Source organism: Halichoerus grypus, chromosome 9 (assembly GCF_964656455.1).
Source record: "Halichoerus grypus chromosome 9, mHalGry1.hap1.1, whole genome shotgun sequence".
Lineage (NCBI taxonomy): Eukaryota > Metazoa > Chordata > Mammalia > Carnivora > Phocidae > Halichoerus > Halichoerus grypus.
Window position 1 is genome coordinate 67374577 of NC_135720.1, and position 20877 is coordinate 67395453.

General features: G+C 36.6%; 1 long non-coding RNA gene across 1 annotated transcript in view; it reads right to left on the minus strand.

Annotated features, from left to right (window-relative positions):
* LOC118549540 (uncharacterized) overlaps positions 1-20461 on the minus strand; it is a 62753-nt gene extending 42292 nt beyond the window's left edge. The window contains exon 1 of the long non-coding RNA XR_013440928.1: positions 19919-20461. This is a non-coding gene — a long non-coding RNA (uncharacterized LOC118549540). The remainder of the gene's footprint in view (positions 1-19918) is intronic.
* Positions 20462-20877: the final 416 nt, after the last annotated feature.

The window sequence follows — 20877 nt, forward strand, 5'->3', positions numbered from 1 at the left end:
GCATTTCTTGAGTCTTCAAGGGGATACCAAGCCAGTTCTGAGGCAACCATTATTCTCTGATGAAAAACTCCTGTGACCTCCACCTCAGGCATTAGAAAACTTATCTATTTCTCACCTCATTCTTCAAAAGAGTGAGCTAGCTTTGGAACCTAGCAGGTAAGAATGCACTTAAAATGCACTTCATTAAAAAAAATAGTTTTTGTGGCAGAAATTGCCTCTTCCTTCTGAACTGACCCACCTTATTGGAATGAGAACACATCAAAGGCACGGATGTGAAGACCAGCCATTTAAATCCAGGAGAAAATTAAGGAATGTGGAAAGTGTGGCCTTGGAGGTGTAAGTCTAAAGCAAATCTGCGTAAGTGCTGCATAATTGATAATGAATCACTTACTGGTCTTGCAAAAAGTGCTAATGAAATGGCTGCTTTCTGCTGCATTGACTATTTAGCTATTGTTAAAACGTGTGCAATTTAACTTTTAAACTTTACTCACCAATAGCACCTAATTATTTTTTGGAGTTGGTAAAAGCACCCTTGGAGCGCCAGGGGCTAGCCTGTGCAAAATAATGAGGTTGGCAGTTAGTCAATCTCTAGGACCTCCAAAACCCTGCGTTTGATGGCTGGGGTTTTTTAAGTCCCTCCCCATTCTCCTTCATGTACCAGGATCTTCCTGTTCTTTCCCTCTCCGTCAAAATCTGCTTTCAAGAATAGACCAGACAAAGTCAATTTAACTAAGATGCTGCATATTTGTAATAGTTTCAAAGTCCTACCTTTCCAAAGGTATTTATGTTTTAACAAGAACTTGAATCCCAGGCTACAACGGTAGCTGTTAAAATGGAGTGAATATCAGAATCATTGTGAATATCCTAGAGCTATGTCAAAGCATACTCACAGCCTCCTGCTCAGAAATTCTGATTCCAAAGGTTTGAGTGTGGCCTAGGGAACTTGTGTATGTGTGTGTGTGTGTGTGTGTGTGTGAGAGAGAGAGAGAGAGAGAGAGAGAGAGAGAATGTGATAATAGTACTCATCATTATGCTTTCTTCAACATTTTCTCTACCGGAAAACTGAAGAGAGATATAATTGCTCATATTTTATAAATTATAGAACTACACAGGTGAGTTGAAAAATTGAATTAGGACCCTAGTTCCACCAGTAGAGGCAGCAATGCTGGCTGCCCTATCTCAGAGCCCATCTAGAACCTAGAACCGCAGTAACAATGGCTCTTGAAAAGCCAGCCTTCCTCTCACTTGGCTGCATCTTATTAAGCAGAACTATTGATAAGAGTGTGCAAACTCATCTCTTCTCCCTAGTGGCCTGCTGGTTTCTCAACTCACTTAGAAGCTAGTTCTTCATTTCTTGTGTGCTTTTTATATTACTAAAAAAGTCATTAATGCCAGGCAATGAAGTAGAGATCTAGCCTAAAAAAAAAAAAATTTAAAGAATTAGCTAGCGGGGGGATGGAATCACTTCAGAGACTCCATCTACTTCCTCTGGTACACAGTGCAGTTACCTTCATTTCAGTTCATTGTGTTGGTCAGGACAGGGGTAAATGCTTTCTTACATTCTGCCTAGCTCTCTAATATGTTCAAGAGAACATTACCTCCTTTGGAGTCACTGATTCCCAGAAGGTCAAAAAACAAATAGCATCATATCAATCCTTACCCCTGCGTTTACCTTTACGTTTTGTAACCATAAGATCACATAGTTGGCATAGTATATTGATGATTAAAATAATATAAATTCATAACTATGGAGATAATGGAAAGCATATATTCTATTCTCATTATCTTTAATTTTTTTCAGAACTGTATCTATAACTGATGAACAGCTTTCTTGCATTTAATTTTTTGAAGCAAATGTGCACATTTAGAAGAACTGTAAATAGTACGGAATGAAATCTGGTTTAGATTATCATCTTACTGTATCTCATTCTTTACTTGAAGAAACCTGAGTGTTTTACTTTGAAATTTAATTAATTCATTCATTAAATATTAATTGATCTTCAAAAGAATGGGTCTGGTGATAAAACAATAAGTAAAAACATCTCTCCCTCAAGAATCTTACAATCTAAGTGAAGGTCAGGGAAGATATGATCAATACACAATTGATAAGAGCACCAAAGAAAAATAAATCAGAGTAAGGGGCTAGTGCCTGAGACAGGATAACAAGGGGAGGTTTTTGAGGTAGTGATGCTTAAGCAAAGCTGAGTGATGTGAGGGAGTGAGCCACGTAAATATCTGTACAAGGCAAAGGGTACAGTAAGAGCAAAGACCCTAAGGAGGGCCCAAGCTGATTAAAGGGAATGTGGAAGCTATTGGGAAGTTTAAGAGCGGAAGAATGATTTGATCTAATCCATGTGTTCAGAGAAGCATCACTGCCTACTGGCAGCAACTAAGCCTTTAGGAATCAGGAGAGGAGTAGAGCAAAAGGAATTTCTACAAATACCCACATACTCTTCTTTGCAGTTGAAGTTACCACTGTTCATGCTAGCACTAGCCACATTTACAAATCTGACTACAAATACAGTGTGTGCTTGGTTGACTTGAGTTTCTTATAGTTCTATTTCAATAATTCTCTCACTCATCTATTTGTACACTATTTGCATAGCATAATACCCTGAACAGTATGATATTACAAAGAAATAGATGTGTGGTTCTCAATCTCTCCTCAGATACCTGATATTTCTCACAACTAAGTGTCCCCGACCATAATTACCACCTGCCAGTCCAAATATTTTTGGCTATTTTGTCACTCACTACTCTCTTACACCTTAGATTCTCTTGAATGCCATCCATGTTGGACAAACATAGAGCTCCGAGGAGTTAATGTTCAGTCAAGTTTAAGATTGTCTAGAATTAATATTTAAAAATATCTTCATTCTACTTCACAGTTAAATAATTTTGCTGGGTGTACTAGTTATTTATTGCTATGAAACAGTATTACCACCAATTCAACAACTTAAAACAACACACAGCTTCTGTAGGTCAGGAGTCTGGGCACAAGCTAGCTGGGTCCTCCCAAGGCTGCAATCCAAGTATCAACTGGGGCTGCCATTAGGGAAGGATTGGCTTCCAAGCTCACAAAGTTATTGGTAGAATTTGGTTTCTTTGGTTTCTTACAATTATAAGACTGACAGCTTCTGTGCCTTGCTGGCTATAACCAGAGACCATCCTTAGCCCCAAGAACTTCTTTGTAATATGGGATTTCCACACATGGCAGCTTGGTTTCTCAAAACTAGCAAAAGAGAAAGAGACTCCAATAATATGGTCTTTACAGTTATGTATTACATAATCAAGAAATCATGTACCTCCCGTCACCTTTACCTTATTTTGTCGGTTAGAAGCAAGTCTCAGGCCCTACCCATTCCTCGTACAAGGATGGGGAGTCAAGGGCATAATTATGGTCACACTGTCTGTTTACTATACTAGGTATAGAATTCTAGGTTAAAAATAATTTCTACTTAAAACTTCTTAGACATTGCTCCACTCTTAATTGCTCCACTCTATTGCAATTCTGATTTCCGTTTTCACATATATGTACTGTTTCAAGACTACCCACCCTCCTAGGGAAGGTCCTAGGATCATCTTTTCAACCCTGCTATTCTGAAATGCTATAATGTTTCTAGATTTGGGTTTTTATTTATTTATTTATTTTTAATTTCTTATTTGCTATGCATTTGGTGAGCTCCTTCAATCCAAAGACTCGTGTCCTGTCCCTGTCATCTAGAATATATTAATGTTCTGTTTCTTTGATAATTTCCATGAAACTTTTTCTATTCTTTAATTGTCCTTCTTGTTTCATGGATACATTATCTTCTCTTTTGGGCTTTTTTTCTGATCTCTATTATTTTTCTTTCTTCTGTGGTCAATTCTTTTGTTAGTTTTGGTCTCTAAATTTTACGTTGGAGCCTTTCCTCAAATGTATTTTTGGCTATCTGTTCATAATCAAAAGTAACACACTAAAAACCAGACTGAAAGCTCTGCTTGAACAAACAGAACATGTTGACTTTAGAATTTTGGGTAGGGTCTTTGGCAGGACACTCCATTATGCCTGGTGTCATTGAGTCCAGAAACCCAACACAGGATGAAGATCAGAAAGTCTAACTGCTTTCTGTCAGTCTATCATGAGGTAGACTCAAGCACCTGCCTTATATAATACCAGAGATCAAGTCCTGTGCTTTTCTGGAGTTCTGCAGGACTCTTCACCTTATTTCTCATCCTCACCACCTTCCACACTTATGGTTTAGGCACTTATGGTTTAGTTTCTTCTGCTAAGTCAGTTACCAACTCCTCTATTTATTACCTTCCAAAATTGTGTATCCTCTCTTATCTACTGTTTCTTCATTTTTTTGTCCTGGTGGATTGTATCTTTGTTTCAGTCTCTGTCATTTTAGGAATGGCACAGAGATAAATGCATATGTGCAGTTAACTGTGTCTTTGCTGCCTCACTTGGGAAATCATAGTAGAGAATTATATAATCAATTCAAGCTCTCACTATGATATTGTTAAACAATTATGTGCTCCTGAGTGTGCACTAGAATACTCAGATTTGTGTTTGCTTTCTTGCAAACGCCAGCATATAAAATATTTACCAAAAAACTATAACACCCTATTTGTCACCTAGATCTGACTGATGCTCAGATTATTATAACACTCCCTGGTTCTGAGTACTGGACAAATCATCATCTAATATGCTCAAATTTGGAACATATTGGAGCCATATATGATAGGACTGCTCCACTGTCTTTTCCTGTTTCAGGACCCCTTACTTAAATACCATACTCTATTTGGCTTGCTAAATAGGTTAACTATTAGCCACCCACCTCATTACTAAGTATAAGTGGTAGAAAGTTGCAAGGGAACACATTTTTAATTTAATATTTGGGGAAAAAAATAACACTTGTTTTACACTTGGTACAGTAGACAGAATAATGACCCCCAAGGATGCCCACATCCTAATCCCCAGGACATGTGAGAGTGTTATCTTATATGACAAAAGGAATTAAGGTTGCTTATCCCCTGACTTTAAAATAAGGATTATCTGGATTATCTGAGTGGGCCCAATGTAATCACAAGTTTCCTTAAATGGGGGCAGAAGAAGCAGAGCCAGAAAGATCGCATCATGAGAAAGATTTAACTAGCTATTGCTGGATTTGAAAAGGAAAGAGGACCAATGAGCCAAAGAACACAGACAGCTTCTAGAAGCTGGGGGCGGGGGGGGTCCTCTGCAAAGCCTCCAGATGGGAACATAGCCCTGCTGACACATTGACTTTAGCCCAATGAGACCTATTTCAGACTTCTGATCTTTAGAACTGTAAGATAATCAATTTTTATTGTTTTAAGCCACTAAGTGTGTGGTAATTTAATGCAGGAGGAATAGAAAACTAATATACTTGATAAATGGGCAGGGAGCTTAAATATAAATAACATGAAGATATGAGGAAGGACAACTATTCTGTAATAACAACACTATCACAATTTCCCTTTTTTCCACTTCAGGGTCTCACTATTTTGCTTCTGTGAATCTCTCAGCAACTGTTGCTCTATTGTTTGCTGATTATTTCTCTTTGTGTCTCATATTTACACACACCAAGAAAAGAGATTCCCACTAGATTGACCATATACCACCTCAGCTTAGATTTGTCATCTCATCCTATAGGTTATTAACAAAGGCTAGTTGTGTACCTTTACAGTGTTCCTGCTGGGTACTCATTCAGTGTAAGTCTGAACACCACTGCCTCCTAAGGGCCCACAGCCATTCTTGAACAATTCTGACTACAGGAAAATGTCTCTTTATGTGGCATCAAAAAATGTACAACCTAGCTATGTCTATATATTAGATCAAGTTTTACCTGTTGTGACACATATGTAATCACTCTTCTAAATGTCATTTTTCAAATGTTCAAAGACAGTAGTCATTTTTAAGTAATCTTCTTGTATTCCAGTTAAATGCTTCCAATTCCTTCCATATTTTTCATATTAGAAGGCTTTGAATGTCCTTCATTATCATGTTTTTTCTATGAACTTATTCTTTTGACATAAATCTCTTAAAATCCATTCCTCAGGACATGTATAATTCTGTAGTTGTCTGAGTAGCATGGAGTATATTCCCTCTATACTTCAAGTATTGCTGGGTGAGTCCACCTTAAAATTTTACTTAATCAGTCTTAGGAAGTAACACTAGCAGATTCTCTGTGACTCCACTCTGTAATTTTATCAAGGACAAAATTGAGAAGGTCAAATATTTAGGAAAAAAGGAAGAAATTCTAATAAGCCAATAATTTGAGGATTTGTATCTATAATATTGTATGTTGTAATAGCATATTCTTGGGAAAGAAACAATCCAGAAAGGTAAACACACACAATTCCATTAACAAAATTTAGGAAATAATGGATATTGTATTTAATTTTTTGGAAATTTACAAAGTTTATTGCATATTAACTGCTTAGAGCAAACCTGTTTAACTCATTTAAGGGGACCCCTAGGTGGCTCATTTGGTTAAGTGGCCAACTCGATTTCAGCTCAGGTCACAATCTCGGGGTCATGGGATAGAGCCACACATCGGACTCTGTGCTCATTGGGGAGTCTGCTTAGGATTCTCTCTCTCTCCCTCGCCCTCTGCTCCTTCTCCTGCTCATTCTCTCCCTCTCTCTCTCTCTAAGAAATAAATCTTTTAAAAATAAAATAAAACTCATTTAATAGATCCTTTAGAGGTATTTAAAACAAATTAATATCTCAGAAATACTGTTTCACAGAAAACCCTGCCCAACACTGGGGCACTAAATACCTGCGTAATATACACTGAGTAAATAGATATTCTAAACTTTGTGCCTACCCATTTGTTGCCTCTGTTAAAATCATACCACCCAAGAAGACACATGTCCACAGATCACCAAAAACAGTTTAATCCAGATTTCCTTACTTGTCAGGAGGATATCTTCTACAGCACAGTTTAGAAAGAGTACCAGAGATTTTTTATAGCATCTAGCATTTCCTTCCTTACTCATTCACAGGAGAAAACTGACATTTTTTAACCTAAATTCTGACCTTTACATATCTATTGTATATTATCACTGTATGTTGTGTGGGGCTGTTAAATGAATGGGGGGGAAAGCATGATTTTATAAACTAATTTTAAAGGCCTGTTCTCATATTTTCTGACAAAGAAAAGAAAAACAGATAAGGAAGTTAACTTTTGTTTCAAATGGATGAATTTGAATTCCTTTTAAATCAAACATGTCACAACAGAAAGACTAATTCACAGACTCCTGGAGGATTACACAAAAATATTGAATGGAAGCCCACTTCCTACACCTCTGAAATCTGAAAGTTTATTACATTCCCGTCACATTCCTTTCACATATAGAAAGTATATGTTTCCTTACCTCTTTCATCCTGAGAGCTACGATAATCTATGCACACAATATCCCTGTTTATTTATGATACTGAATGGGTTAGGATGAAGAACACTGCACCCTTTACACTGTGGATGGCTGATCTTTGATCTTTACCCCCTAAGAGAGTTCTTCTGCAAATTCCTCTGAACATATTTCCATGACCTGCTGAGCTCCCATGTCACTCTATTTTTAAACACTTTGCTAAATTCCTTCATTTTTAATAAAATGTCACTGTTTCCACTTTGGACCATTGAAGGGCCAAAAGTTCTTCCCAGGTTCTTCCTGTTCTCACAACTGATTTCACATAAAAGTAAGACAAGTTAAATGGATGAGAGCAGTAAAATTCCATGGTACTCAGAGGAATAATGCCTCAGGCAAATTGAACTCAGAAGACAGGGTTGGACATACGGGGTTTGCTAACTGGAATTGTTTGGGTCAAGTCATGGGGTTGTGGACCTAAGGATAAGACTCTACATTTGTAAAGAAAGGAATCTCATTTCTCTCATTCTTTTATCTCCACCACCTCATCTCTAGTCTTGAGCAGAACAGACACTTGGTAAATGTTTGTGGAACAGAATTGCCTGTGTCATAAAAGTAATTACAGTGCTGAATGACAGAAACATGCCAAGGATATGACTGAGGAATGTCAGGGATGCCTTCAGTTGAAAATCACAAAAGATACTGGATCTCTTTCTTGAAATAATAGTCATATCATCATACTAAAAATAGATTTATCACTTCTTCAACAGTGTTTTAAAAGTGTCTTATACAGAGTTCTAAAAATGTTTTACACATAGTTCACATTTAATCCTCACAAGGACTCTAAAAGGTAAGTAGTATCGTTCTCGTTATCAGTTGAAAATGGTGAAATTCAGATTAACTACATTGCCCATCGTTACAATCCTAGACTCCTGGAGTCACGATGAGACAGAGTCCTAACTGACACCCAAGCCAAGAATCTTCCCACAGCCCTGTGTCAATTTAGTGTTTTCTTGGGTCATCACATGGCATTTCTCTTACCTGGAATTCAGGCTGTTTCCAAAAGGGCAGCAGTTTTCAAACCATACTTTACATCTTTCCACCTAACTGTACAAATGAACGCATTAAAAATGCTGGGATGGTTGTTCTGAGTTACTGCCATGGAGAACTTCAGCTATTTAATAGAACTGAATACTCAGAAATGGTTCAGCAGCCACCATGTGAGAAACAAGGTGGGGAGTTGCCTAGAAAGGAGGAAATATGCAATTTCTAGCTCAGAAAGTGCCTGTTTACCCTGTGAGAATGCATGTCCTTTGCCTTCCTCACTATGTAGGTGTTGGTTGGGGATGAGAATTCCTTCCTCCAGTCTAGGCATTTCTATTAAGATACTGACATGCCTTTTTTTTTTTCCTAAGTAAACTGTCTATTTTATTTCATAAACCAACTCCATATATCAGTTCCATTTAATGCCTCCATGATTCTGTAAGAACAACAAGAAAGGGAGCTATTTATTTGTAAACATGTATATATTTTGTTCTAAAAGTAATCACCATATTTACATATTCATTAGAATTGCCATTCTAAATGAAATGGGGACGGTAGCTAATGGCATAATTTTAACTTTGTGGATGACCAGTTTTGCATAAACAAAATGAGATTATTAACATTGAGTCTGTATAGCAAATCTAAGGAAGAAAAATAAAACAGGCGCATTTCCTTAAAAAGTTTCTTTAAGAAAACAAACTGATGAGTAATGTCAAAAAGTAAATGTTCAAAAAATGTAAATCAAAGTGAATATTCTAATTTGAATATTTAAAAATAACAGCTCGTTCTTAAGGAGAAAAAAAGAAAATAGGCAAATTTCTAGAAAAATCTAATTAATAAAAGAACAGAAATAACGATTAAATTACTAAAGGGCTACAGTATATAGAGAGAATTATAAATCATAAGAGACTATGTCCAAAAGTTTAAAAATTGGATTATACTTAAATGTCTAGGAAAATAGATGTAACCAATGATTCAGGAAAAGGGAGAAACTCTGAAGAGACAGAAAAAAAATTAAGACTTCAGTTTTTGGAGGCGTTTTAGGTTTACAAAATTGAGAGGAAGGTACAAAGACTCCCCATACACCCTCATGCCCCCACACGAGTATAGCCTCCTTCATTGTCACTATCCCTCACCACTGTTACCAAGGATGAACCTACACTGACAAATCATAATCACTCAAGTCTATAGCTTAGCTTAGGGTTCAGCCTTGCTATTGTACATTCTGTGGGCTTGAACAAAAGTAGAATTCATTTTTATTGGACTATCATACAGAGTATTTTCACTGACCTAAAAATCCTCTGTGTTCTGCCTATTCATATCCTACCTTACTACCCTTGGAAACCACTAATCTTTTTATTTTCTCCATAGTTTTGTCTTTTCCAGAACGTCATACAGTTGAAATCATAACTTTTCAGACTGGCTTCCTTTATTCAGTAATATAAATTTAATGTTCCTCCATGTGTTTTTTTCATGGCTTGATAGCTCATTTCTTTTTAGAATTGAGTAATATTTTACTGTCTTGATGTACCACAGTTTATTTATGCATTCACCTACTGAAGGACATATTGGTTGCTTCCAAGTTTTGGCAATTATGAATGAAGCTGCCACATATATCCATGTATAAATTTTTGTGTGGACATATGTTTTCAGCTCATCGAGGTAAATATCAAAGACCATGATTACTAGATTGTCTGGTAAGAGTGTGTTTGTTTTTTTTATGAACGCTTCAAACTGTCTTCTAAAATGGCTGTACCACTTTGCATTCCCACCAGCAATGTATGAGAATTCTTGTTGTTACACATCCTTGTCAGCTTTTGATGTTGTCAGTGTTCTGGATTTGGGGCCATTCTAATAGGTGTGTAGTAGTATCTCATTGTTGTTTTAATTTGCATTTCTCTGAGAGGATATAATGTGAAGTATCATTCCATGTGCTTATTTTCCATCTGTATATCTTCTTTGGTCAGGTGTCTATTAAGATCTTTGGCCCATTTTTTTAACTGTGTTGTGTGTTTTCTTATAATTGAGTTTTAAGAATTCTTTATATATTTTGGATAATAACCCATTATCAGATGTATCTTTTGCAAATATTTTCTCCCAGTCTGTGGCTTGTCTTCTAATTTCTTGATGTTGTATTTCACAGAGAAGAGTTTTTAATTTGAATGAAGTACAGCCTATCAAATATTTCTTTCATGGATCATGTCTTTGGTATTGTAGATAAAAGAGCATCACCATACCCAAGGTCATGTAGGTTTTCTCCCGTTATCTTCTAGGACTTTTATAGTTTTGCCTCTTAAATTTAGATCTATGATCTATTTTAATTTTTGTGAAGGGCATAAAATCTGTATCTAGATTCATTTTTTTTCCATGTAGATGTCCAGTTATTTCAGCACTTTTTAAGAGACTATCTTTTGTCCATTTTATTGCCCTTTCTCCTTTGTCAAAGATCAGTTGACTATATTTATTGGGATCTACTTTTGGTCTCTCTATTCTGTTCAATTGATCTATTTGTCTATTGTTTCACCAATACCACACTGTCTTGCTTTATAGTAAGTCTTGAAGTTGGGTAGTATCAGTCCTCCCATTTTGTATTTCCACTCAATACAGTGTTGGTTATTCTAGGTTTTCTGCCTCTCCGTATAAACTTTAGAATTAGTTTGTCATTTTCCATAATAACTTGCTGGGGATTTTGATTGGGATTGCATTGAATCTATAGATTAACTTGGAAAGAACTGGCATCTTGACAATATTACATATTCCTATCCATGAACATGGAATATTTCTTTGTTATTTAGTTCTTTAATTTCATTTATCAGAGTTTTATAGTTTTCCTCATATAGATCATGAATCTACTTTGTTAGATTTATACCTAAGTATTTCTTTTTTGGGGTGCTAATGTAAATGGTATTGTGTTTTTAAGTTCAAATTCCACTTGTTCCTTTTTGGTATATAGAAAACAATTGACCTTTATATACTAACCTTGTATCCTTCAAATTTGCAATAATTGTTTATTAGTTCTAGGACTTTTGGGGTGATTCCTCTGGATTTTCTACATTAATGATAATGTCATCTGTGAACAAAGACCGTTTTATGTCATTCCCAATCTATATAACTTTTATTTCCTTTTCTTGACTTGTTGCACTGGCAAGGACTTCAAGTACAGTGTTGAAAAGAAGTGTTGAGAAGGGACAATCCTTGCTTTGTACCTGATCTTTGAGTTTCTCCCCACTAACTATAATGTTAGCTCTAGATTTTTTGTAGATATATTTTATCAAGTTGAGAAAGTTCCCCTCTATTGTTAGTTTACTGAGTTTTTATACCTAGTTTTTTTTATCATGAATGGGTGCTGGATTTTGTCAAATGCTTTTTCTGTATCTATTGATATGATCATGTGATTCTTCTTTTTTAGCCTGTTGACCTGACGGATTACATTAATTGATTTTCAAATGTTCCATCAGCCTCCCATACCTGGGATAAATCCTGCTTTGTTGTGGTGTGTAATTCTTTCTATGCTTTTTGGAATTTGATTTGCTAATACTTTGTTGAGGATTTTTATATTTATGTTCATGACAGACATTGGTTTGTATGCCCTATAGTTTTCTTGTAATGTTTTTGTCTAGTTTTGGTATTAGGCTAATGTTGGCCTCATAGAATGAATTAGGAAATATTCTCTCTACTTCTGTCATCTGAAAGAAATTGTAGAGCACTCGTGTAATTTCTTTCTTAAGTATCTGATAGAATTCACCAGTGAACCCATTTGGGTTGGTTGCTTTTTGTTTGGGAAGGTTACTGATCCAATTTCTTTAATAGATACAGGCCTATTCAGATTATTTATTTCTTCTTGTGTGAGTTTTGGCAGATTGTGTCTTTTAAGGAATTGGTTCATTTTATCTAGGCTATCAAATTTCCATTTTTTCTCCTTTTCTGGCATATCAGTTATATTTTTTACATTTTTAGTGATTGCCCTAGAATTTCCAATATACATTTACAACTAATGAAAGCTCATTTCACATAACACTATGCCACCTCACATGTAGTATGAGTACTTTATAACAAAATAATCCTAATTCCTTCCCCCTACCCCTTGTATCATTGCTGTCAATTATTTCACTTATATACAAGCATACATAAGCAAATATATTTTCTGCTTGTGTGTGTATATATATGTACACATATATACATAAATACACTTAAGCATATATATCTGAATATATTGTTCCTATTATTATTTTGAACAAATTGTTATCTGTTACATCAATTAAGATTGAGAAAGATATAAGCTGGGCGCCTGGGTGGCTCAGTTGGTTAAGCGACTGCCTTCGGCTCAGGTCATGATCCTGGAGTCCCGGGATCGAGTCCCGCATCGGGCTCCCTGCTCGGCTGGGAGTCTGCTTCTCCCTCTGACTCTCCCCCCTCTCATGTGCTCTCTCTCATTCTCTCTCAAATAAATAAATAAAATCTTTAAAAAAAAAAAAAAAGAAAGATATAAGCTTTTATTTTGCCTTCACTTATTCCTGCTCTGATGTTCTTCCTTTCTCTATGTAAAACTGAGTTGCTGAACTATATCCTTTTCCTTCTCTCTAAAGAATTTGTTAACATTTTTTGCAAGTCATGTCTGCTGGCAACAAGTTCCCTCAAATTTTTTTGTGTATGTGTCTGAGAAAATCTTTACTTCTCCTTCACTTTTGAAGCATCATTTCACAGGGTACAGACTTCTAGGTTGGTGGGGGGTTTTCTCTCAACACTTTAAATATTTCACTCCACTATCTTTTTGCTTGCATGATTTCTGAGAGAAGTTGGATGTAATTCTTACCTTTGTTCTTCTATAGGTAAGGTGGTTTTTCTTCTGGCTTCTAGCAGGCTTTTTTCTTTATATTTGAAAATGATATACTAGGTGTAGTTTTGGGGGGCATATATCCTGCTTGGCATTGTCTTTGCTTCCCAAATCTGTAGTTTGGTGTTTGACATTAATTTGGGAAAATTTTCAGTCATTATTATTTCAAATATATCATCTTTTCCTTTCTTTTTTTTCTCTTTTTTGTATTCCCATTACATGTATGGGATACCTTTTATAATTATCACACAGTCCTTGGATATTTTTTTCAGTCTTTGTTCTGTTTTTCTGTTTTTGAGGATTTTGCTGATATATGTTCTAGCTCAGAGATTCTTTCCTCAGCTGTGTCCAGTCTACTAATAAACCCATCGAAAGCATTATTCATTTCTGTTACAGTGTTTTTGACCTTCAGTATTTCTTTTTTGTTCTTTCTAAGGCTTTCCATCTCTCTGCTTACATTGCCCATCTGCTCTTCATGAGGTCTGCTTTATCCATTAGAGCCCTTAGCATATTAATCATAGCTGTTTTAAATTTCTGGTCTGATATTCCAACATCTCTGGTTCTTCTGGTTCTGATGCTTACACTGTCTCTTCCAATTGTGTTTTTTGCCTTTTGGTATGCCTTGTGATTTTTTTTTCTTGATAGCTGGACAAGAAACGGTTGTAAGTAGTCCTTTAGTAATGTGGTGGTGAGGTATGGGGTGGGGGGCAGCATTCTATTGTCCTATGACTAGGTCTCCATCTTTTAGTGGGCGTATGGTTCTAGACTGTAAACTTCACAATTGTTTCTTGTTTTTTTCTCCTTCCTCAGGTGAGACAGGATGGCTAGAGTAGGCTGGAGTTGGCTATTTCTCCTTCTCCAACATGGAAGGTTAGAATGGACTAGAGTTGAATATTTCCCTTCCCTAGGTCGGTCAGGCTCTGGCAGTACCCCAGCGGGTTAAGCTCTGGTTAACTAGTTTACAATGAAGGCAAGCCTTGTTAAGAAGAACAGAGTACTCTGGCATATTTCAAATGGTTCTTTTTCCCCTCCCCCTGCCAGAAACCTGAGGGGATTTCTCCAACATTTACTGTATCTGACTGAGTTCCTGGAGGTAAATAAAGCTCACGATATTGTGGGGGCACCCCTATGATGGGGTCCCTCTGGAGTTTTTAACTCTCAGAATTTTCTGCACTGACCTTTCAACAATCTGTCAATCACAGTTCCCGCAACAGTTCTGCTCACGCGTCTCTGCTCTGGTAACACACAGCTCCCTGTATTCCTCTATCAGTATCTCCAGGCTTGGGGGCAATAGTTTGCCCTGTGTCCCCCTCTTTGTATAAAGCCAAAGGGTTGTTGATTTTTTTAGTCTGCTCAGCTTTTTACTTGTTCTTAGGACAGAGTGATAACTTCCAAGCTCCTTATGTGCAGAACTAGAAACTGGAAGTCAAAATTTTTTTTCCTTAAAAGAGACTAATTATAAAAATTAATTTTACTGGTAAGTCCCCTCAAAGTTTAAATTAATATCTAATTTCATCACCATACAAAATTTGGCAGAGTGTATGAAAAAAATGGAAAGCTACCAAGTTCATTTTATAAAGCCAGCATAATGCTGTAACAACCTAACAGGAATATTACAAAAAAAGATAATTATAGACCCATCTTGTATGTGGAAATAGATCTGAAAATTCTAAATAACTACTAGCCATAAAATTTAAGCATATATTGATGGAACATCAAGCTCTAAAAAAAAAAAAAGTCTTTATCTTATGAAGGTTAGGATTATTTAGTATTAGGAAAATCTATTACTATTACATTCAGATCAATCAGCCAAATAAGAAAAGTCTTAACATCCCAATAATAAGGAAAAAAAAAACAATGGATCATATGCAAAATTCATTCCTCTATTTTTTAAAAGACTCTTTAAAATTAAAATCTATGACTAGAAGAAGAGCTTTTAGTTATTTTCTAATTATCACAGCTTCACTACAAAATTTAAGCAATGCAGAAATCTACATATTAATAAGTTCCCATCCCTAACCACACCTACATCTCTCATTTGTCACTTCTCAAAAGATGAGGCTCCCTGCTCGGCAAGGGGCCTGCTTCTTCCTCCCCCATTCCCTCTGCTTGTGTTCCCTTTCTCACTGTGTCTCTCTCTGTTGGGTAAATAAATAAAATCTTTAAAAAATATATATTAAAAAAAGAGATGAGCACTAGCAACAGGTTGGTGTGTATCCTTTCAGAACTCTTCAAAGAAATAAATAAATGGGCTAATGTGTAGATACACATATATATGTCTATAATATGATTCCTTTTTGTAGATAAAACTTAATATACAGAGTTACAGAGACAGAAAATTATCAAATCACACACAAAATACATTATAAATAATGCCACAGTCTAGAAATGTCCCTGTGCGCTAATAAGAATAACAAGAATTGGTAACTTGAAGGGTAAACATACTTTAGATATTAAATGTTTCTAACTATTACCAAATCTCCTGATGTTTGTGTCAATTTAAATTCCCGTGGGCAGTATATGAGAAATTCCTTTGTCCTCCAAATTCACCATTCCTGGTTAGCCTCAGTAAGGAGCAGGAAATTACAGTATTTCAAGTACAGCTATAGAGAGACTGCCTGGATTGGCATCCAGTCTCCACTACTTTTGAGCTGTGTGAACTTGAACAAGTCACTTAACCTATCTGTGCCCCAGTTCCTAATCTGTTATGATTAATAATTAATAAGAGATCATTCACAAAAGGTCATAAAAGTCCTTGTCATTGTGCTTTAAATATAATTACTTTGTGGGAGAGTTTCATATATATAGGATGTTAACCCTTTGCCCACTATGTATGCTCCTTTTTAAAATCCCTATCTGTAATTTGCCATATATCTTTATATTTTAGGTCATTTACCTAGGGCAATTTTAACATTTTTTATAAAGCTTTGTTTTTTCCTACCTTGCTTCTGGATTTCATGTCTTTCTTCAGAAAACTTTAGCCTATCCTACATTATATGTATATATAAAGCACTCATGTTTATCCTAATTCTTTTATATTTTAGTTTATGTTTAGTTCTTAAATCCATTTTGTATTGTATGTGTGTGATATGAGATAGAAGTGCCTATTTTGAGATAAATTTATAGTCAGTTATTTCAATATTGTTTATTTATTTATGTGGTAGTCTATATTTTCCCATTGATTTGGAAAGTCAACATAGATGTGGATGTGTGTGTATATATATGTATATATATGAATTTTTATAAACACACACATATATTTCTAGACTTTTTTTCAGTAACACTAATATATTTGCCCTCTTGCACCAGTGTATACTTTCAAAATTATTATAGTTTTATATACACTGGATCTTCATAAGATGAACACCCCCTTTGAAGTGTCTCAACTATAAAGTATGGTGAAACACTTACTCTGACAAATGCGGAATCAGCTTATCAGTTTACATGAAAGTCCTCCTGGGATTTTTATTTGTAATGCATTGAATTTATATATTAAGTTATGAGGAACTGATTATCTTTGCAACTTTGAGTTCTTTCAACTAGGAATTAGTATGTCTTACCACTAATTTGAGCTTTTTTAAATGGCCTGCACTAAAGTTTTGTGATCCTATTCATAAATATCATGCATGTTTCTTTGTAAGTTTATTTCTAGTTAATATATTTCTTTGCTGTCATTAATGGGATCTATTTCCATTTTCTAATTGGTCACTATTGGAAAATTTTAAAACCACTGATGTATGTATGCAGATGAATACTAACCCATATCTATCTCAAATCAGCGAATATCTATCTATCTCAATTCAGCATACTCAATAGCCAAATACTAGATGCAGTCTTAATAATATTAAAGAAACAACTAGATAACTGCTATCACCATTACTATTAAATTTTGTTCAGATGTCCATGAACATCTGAGCAATAAAACATGGAACGGGAGGGAAAAAAGCAAAATTCAAATGAAAGGTTCTGGGTGAGACCCCCACCTACACGTGAATAGGTTGCTCTCTATCTAGGGCTTCAAGATGGAGGTAAAGAGTGGCTGAAATATAGCCATTGTTCTGCTCAATGCACTGCATCCTCTGGGGTGGGGTTGCATATGTCCTGAAGAAGAAGCAATACTTTTCATAGAGGCTCTATCCATACACTAAACCAGAGACCTATGTAGAGATGAGATGTCAGCCCTTTTTATTCTGTTTTTGCACAAAGGTTACCTACAGACTTGCACAGTCCTGGAAATGAGAAAACAAACTGTCACTGTTTTCAGATGATATAGAGTACCTAGAAAATCCAAGAGAATTAATTGAAAAATCATTTCCATTAATAAAATAAGTCTAAAAGTCATTGGATACAAGATATATAGCTATTTACATTTATAGAGAGATCTATATTATAGTCAGCAAAATGTTCAAATATATTATTTTAAAAAACAATCCACAATAGCAACCCAAAGCACAGAATTCCCAGGAATATATTTAATACAGAACATGAGGAACTTAAGTAAATTAAATTGTATAAGGCTACTGAAAATATGAAAGAGGATGTGAGTTAATTAAAAAATAATAGCTTTCCTACATTTCTGAAAAAATATTTGAAAAATTTAATGGGAAATGAGAACAAAAGTAAAACAAACACAAAGGGCATCTTTGAGAGTCCAAGGTCAAATGCTGCTTTGCAGACAACTATCCACCTTCTTCTGTCCTTCTCTCCCAGTGTCTCCTGACACCCACAGTTACAAATTGGAGCTGAGGAGGGGCAGGAGTTTCAAGTTTGAGCAGGGCCAGGCGAAGAAAAATGTTGATGAAGATAACGGTTTCTCAGCTGGCCCCTTGAACTCAATTTGAACTCTTACATTTCAAGAAATGAGAACCAAAACTATTTTTTATGACCAACTTCATGAACATCTGAGCAATAAATGATGGTCAGAAGTTAATCAGTTTGAGACTCTGGCACAAACACAGCTGCCTATGGATCGTGGTGACCATGTGCAGAGCACAGAGGTGGTGAGGAGGCACTTCCCCTTTCTTTGCACAAGTGCCTGCTCAGCACTGGCCATCTGGAAATGCTGAGAAGAATGGAGACGGCACCCTTGACAAGACCTGCTGTTTCTATATTGAGCAGCTCCAGCAATGCAAGACACTTCATAACCAGAAGAACATGACCAGAAGAAGACAGAGCATGAAAGGAAAAATATAGATCAGGGTTTCTGACCTCAGCATCATTGACATTTTGGGTTAGATAATTCTTTGTTGGTGGAATAGGGGAGCAGCAGGGACTGTCTTGTGCACTGTCAAAAAGTTAACAATATCCCTGGCCTCTACACCTAAGATGCCAGTAGCACACCCACCCTCCACCCCAGCAGTACAGCCAAAAATGTCTCCAGACACTGTCAAGTGTCCCCAGGTGAGTGAGGGTGGGGGTGGACAGAACCAACCCAGCTAAGAACCACTGATGGAGACTGATTGATTAGGAATCAGACTGAAACACTGGGATGGGTGTGTACCCCTTTGGAGAGTCTCAGAAATAAATGGTGGTGGGGGGGGCTTGTTAAATACTAATTTTGATGTATACACATTTATGCATAGATCCACAGGCAAGCATATGAGCCTTCCAAGAATGTTAATGATGTTGTTTGGTGGGTTAGGATAAATGGATGACTTTTACTATCTTATACATTCCTTTATATTATTTTTATACATTTCTACATTTTTCAGTTTTCAAAAATGAACATGCACTACATATATTCACTTAACCATGTTTTTTAGTGCCTCCTATGTGCCAAGTAGACTAATGAGGGTAGAGATTGGGGATGGGAATTCCAGGCAGAGGGTGAAGCGGTAGACAGACCATAAACAATAAGCACAGTAAGTAATTATATAAGTTAGAAAGCGGTAAATTCGGGGCACCTGGGTGGCTCAGTCGGTTAAGCGTCTGCCTTTGGCTCAGGTCATGATCCCAGGGTCCTGGGATTGAGTCCCGCATCGGGCTCCCTGCTCAGCCGGGAGCCTGCTTCTCCCTCTGCCTACAGCATACTCTGCTTATGCTCTCTCTCTCTGTCTCAAATAAATAAAATCTTTAAAAAACAAGTGGTAAATTCCATTTTAAAAAAATGAGAGGTGATGTCATTAAATAAAAGCCATTCTTAAAAATATAGAGAGTGCAGGATTGATGTGGAAGCATTCTGTCCTCTTTCACAACCACTCCACCTTCTATTCTCCATTCCTGAGTGTCACTGACCTTTCAAACAAAATAACCTTTCTGTGGATTCAGGCAGTTGCGTTTCTTGCTGAGCCCCTGAAGGCATCATGAGTTGAGCGGGGCTTCTCATTCTATGATAACAATCGGTCTCAAACAGTTTTATCAATAGCCCTTCCAGTCATTAGACTAGACACTGACATCTATTTTCCGAAACCCTTATAGTTCTCAAGCCATTTCATTACCTGAGGCACAGATACTTGCTTGAAACTCCTGCCATGATAGCTGGAGCAGAGCTGTGTAATGCCCTTCCGCAAGTTCCGGAACGCGGGGGTCCAATCCTGGCTGGAATGGTTAACAACCCTGTGAGTTGTGGCTGCCAGCTGGTTGCAACTTAACTTGCTGTGAACAGGGGTTATTAAATGACTCATTTACACCTGAGCCAAATACCAAATAAGTGGATAATGTACTCACATGGTCTGGAGGAGAGCAATGGACGATATGCTTGTTTCTATCTCGGTAATTAGGTAGATCAGGTCTTAGGTAAATAAGAGCTCAGCAGGTGTGCGGGCTTGAGGAAACAACACGCCTTCTTTTCAGTGCAAATAAGAGAAAAGGCTGTAATACTCCATTTAACTCAAGCCCATCACACAAGATTTTGTCTTTTTCCAAGACAAAAGCAGCAAGTTACGTAGGTTTAGGAGAACTTGGGTTACACAAATTGTTTCATGGTCATACTTTTACTGAGAACTGACAGAAGGTCCTCTTCAGGATCTGCCCAAAGAACATCCGACGGAAAATATTTTTAAGCATTTTCTATTGGTGCCAAATGAAAACCAAAAAAAATAAAATAAAATAAAATAAAATTGAGGCTTAACTTCATGTTGTTCTTGCCGAGACCATTTTTTTTCAAGTGGTTTCAAGTGCATTTGTAAACCTCAGAGAGGCCAAGTCCAGGCTGTCAGTCTTTGAAAGTTTTGCAGTAGACTGCAAAGTCCTCATAAGCATGAAGATGTCTTGTTTCTGGTAAACTCTATTTTGAAAAAAAAAAAAAAAAAAGCCCACTGACTTTACTTTGAAGACTTTGCATCAGTCTCTGGAGGCAAACAGGGCAGCAGTCCAGAATTTCCTTGGCCGTCAGCACAAAGGAGACCGCACATCAGTAACAAGGAGAAACGGCAAACTTCAGCAAAAACAAAGACCTGTCCTGGTTTTAAAAGAAAGGAAAACAGGACATATGATCACCTAAGTCAGCTGCCAAGTATATGAAGTAGCTCCAAAAAGAGTGTAATGTTCCATTGTAAATGAGAAACTATAATTACACCTAGAAAATCTGGAGAGAGAAATTCCATGGAGCTGCCGAATGCTAACTGTGGATAGGCAGTGGGGTAAAGGCCTTGGGTGAAGACAGGCCTGGAGTTACGGCCAATGGG